Genomic DNA, 3,786 nt, shown 5'->3' on the forward strand with positions numbered 1-3,786 from the left:
ATAATACTGCCTACTGTCTAATCCTGGCCTTTTACTACAAGGAGGCGATCTTAACTGCTATATCACCGTCAAGCCTAAGTAGGCTTTGAAATCATTGCTCTTTCTCCATTGTTGTACTGACCAATAGGGTAGCTACTTGTCATATGTGGCTAATTAAATCTAAATTAGTTAAAATAAAGTATTAGTTTTTCAGTTGAACTGACCATACATTTTTAATTTGCCAAAGGGTGCTTGTGCTTGCCAGTGAGAGCCAGAGAAAGAGAGAGCTAGAGAGAAGGAAAGTGAGAAAGCCCTCCTGCTGGGGGATGGTCACGCTGCAACCCCTTCTTCTCCACCTCTTCCTCCATTTGGGATTTTGGGCACACACATGTACATGTGCCCAGCATATTTCTCAAACCTCTGGGACCAGGACTTGAGCTACATAGTCAACCATATGTAGTTCAGCTGCCTTAATGACCATGCCACTGGCTGACCGAAACCACATTTTAGGTGCCTATCACATATAACTAGTACCTATCTTTTTGGACAGCACAGATATACAACATTTCCATCATCTCAGAAAATTCTGTTAGACAATGCTGTTGTAGAATTTCTCTAGCCTAGTACTTCTCAAAATAAATAAATAAATAAATAAATAAAATAAAAAATAAGATTTTTGTCATAGGGTGTGTGCCTTTGCCAGAGAGAGATAGAGACAGTGAGAGGAAAATTAAGAAATCATGCCCCTTTCTCCTCCCCTCCGGGAAGGAAGGCCATACCACAATTCCTTCTCCAGTCTCCTGATATTTTGAGCATGCATGCACATGCGCCTGGCACGGTTTTCTTTTCCTTTTGTTTCTTAGATTTTTGCCTTAGGGTGTGTGTACTCACTGAAGAGAGAGAGAGAGAGAGCGAGAGAGAGAGAAAGAGAGAAAGAGAGAGAGAGAGAGAGCGAGAGAGAGAGAAAGAGAGAAAGAGAGAGAGAGAGAGACAGTGAGAAATAGAGAAATCACCCCCCTCAAGGGGAATGGCCATGTCACAAGCCACAATCCCATTTCCTAGAAGATCCTGGGGCTTCTAGGATCTTGGGCAAGCACACACATGTGCCAGGTGTAATTTTCAAGCCACTAGGTGGGAACTCGAAGCACAGTCAGCCACGTGGGAGTCAGTGCCTTTACCACACACCACCTGCTGACCCCAAATCTGCACTATTAACTTTTAGTACTGATGCTCTGATCTGATGCTGCTATGAGAACCACTGCGGCCAGGCTGGTGCCACAGTGTGGGTATTTTCTGAAAGGTTCTTAGTGATGCAGAATCTGAGGTCCTGCCACAAATCTACTAGAACAGAATTTGCATTTTTCAAAGCTCCCCGGAAGATTTGCATGCACATTAAAATTGGAGATGCTCTGTTGTAAGGCACTGGGGGGATTTTTAATTACTAATGCAGTTGATAAGGAAAGTTTGTTCTTGCTATAGAACACTGATGAAAAGACGAGATGTTGCATAGCTCGCATGGTGCAAGGTCAACTTAACAGGGTTCTTCAGCGTGGCTCTCCACCAGCAGCACCAGCAGTGGCTGGGTATTTCTTAGAAATGTGAACTGTCAGGCCCCATCCCAGACCTTCTGGGTCAGACATTTTAGGGGTGGGGCTTAGCAATTTGGTTTCACATGCCTTCTAGATCTTTCATTCTCTCTCTTTCTCCTTCTCTTCCTTCCTTCCTTTCTTCTTTAATTCTCTTTCTTTTTTCCTTCCTTCTTCCTTCCTTCCTTTCTTTCTCTTCCTTTCTTTTCTTCTTTCTTTCTTTTTTTTCTTTCTTTCTTTCTCTGTCTCTCTCTCTCTTTTTCTCTCTCTTTCTCTCCTTTCTTCTCTCTCTCTCTCTCTTTCTTTCTGATTTTCGTCATAGGGCATGAGTGTTTTCTGGAGAGAAAAAGTGAGAAACACCCCAAAGGAAGATGGCCACAATGCAGTCCGTTCTTCCCCATTCTCCTCTCTGGAAATTAGCCACACAATCACACACACCCCTTGTGTTGCTAGGTTCAAGACTTAAACCACAGAGTCAGCCATGTGAGACCCAGTGTCTCAACTACTATGACACCTGCTGGCCCAGGTATTTCTTATGTGTACTCAAATTTTAGAACCATTAAGTGGCTGCAGGTATGGGCCTCAGCACCAGAGGAACCTGGTTGAAATGCCTGCACCAGTGAAGAAAACTAGTGACCTTGGGCATGTTAATTACTGGATGCTCTCTGTAGAATGAAGGTCAGGATAATAGTGGTATAGACCTCACAAGGTAGACATACATTAACTGAGAAAATATATGGTGAGCTCATCAACTTATATTCAAGGGCCATGTCCAGTCTGCCTAAAATATGAAACTATATAGGTTTAGAGACATTTTGATATATTTCCTTGGTCTTTATCAGAATTAAAGTTATAGTCTGCCCTGAGCATTGCATGGATCTACTAGATCTAATAGATCTGACTTGGAAGTGATAGGTATTACCCAGTAAAGTACCTGGCACAGTAATAAAATTGCTCAGTCTTCACTGCATGAGAAAGCTCAGATCCTACTGTTACTCTCTAAATCATATGTTTTAAGGTTAAATGCCCTTCTTGTAATAATCATTAACATTAGGGTTTTATTTCTATAATGATTTATCTCTAAGTCTTCAGAATGTCCTATCTCCAAAATTCTTAAACACAATGAAATGTACATATTAGGAGTTCCTTCCTGAGACAAGTTAAAGTGAATATTTCAACCATCATTTATTAAAAATTTATGGCTGTCCTTCAGCCTAGAATTCAGCTCAGAATGTTAAAAATGACAAGTGTATTTAAAAACCTTTAGCGATTTGGTACAACTCAATGTTTATATTAATCAGATTGTTGCTACATATTTATTCATTTCAAATGAATGGACAAAAAGGCAAGGAAAAGGCTTTCAAACCGTCTGGCTATTTTTTTTTTTTAATGACACCTTTTATTTTAGGCTTCAAAACATTTTAAGGAAAACTTTTGCAGTTCTAATAAAAAGCTACAAAATATAAGCCTTTCAAATAAAAATCTAAAACAAGAAAAAGAAAAACTTATTTCTTTTTAATAAATTCTATTCAAAGGAGGAAATTTTAAAACAGTTTAAATTTAATTTAAGTTTTAAAATTTTCTTCTGTTTACCATGAACCAAGGAAAAAATTTGTCAGGTGGAGCAGTGTAGACAGCATACTCCTGGGCCATGTGAAACTAAACCAAAATTGGAAAACAAGAAGTCTTAGGCATCAGCACAGTTACATCATAAACTGTAAAATCTACTCTACAATATATGCGATGTTAAGAGTTTCAGTGATGGGAACCAGCAGTTAGCGTAATGGCTATGTCGCTGGACTCCCACGTAGTCGACCGTGGTTCGCGTCCCGGACCCGGTGGCTTAAAACTCACGCAGGGCGCGTGTGTGTGTGTGCCCAAGATCCTGAGAGGAGAATGGAGAAGAAGGAATTGTGGCGTGACCATCCCCCCTGGGGGGTGATTTCTCGCTTTCTGTCTCTATGTCTCTCTCTGTCTGTCTGGCAAGCGCACGCGCCCTATAGTGAAAACTTCTCCAAAAAAAAAAAAAAAGAGTTTCAGTGTTTCAGTGATACTACGTAGGATATCCAATGAAAGATACAATCAATAAAGAGATGAGAAAATTCACTAAATGAGTATAAATTCCTGAGCTGCTGTTACTATACATATTTCGTTTACTACTCTGTATTTTTTTATAATTTTTTTAACATTCTGTCAAAGAATGTGTGAATAATTCAAAACT

This window comes from Tupaia chinensis, unplaced genomic scaffold (genome assembly GCF_000334495.1).
Source record: "Tupaia chinensis unplaced genomic scaffold, TupChi_1.0 Scaffold000118_1, whole genome shotgun sequence".
In the NCBI taxonomy this organism is placed as follows: Eukaryota; Metazoa; Chordata; class Mammalia; order Scandentia; family Tupaiidae; genus Tupaia; species Tupaia belangeri.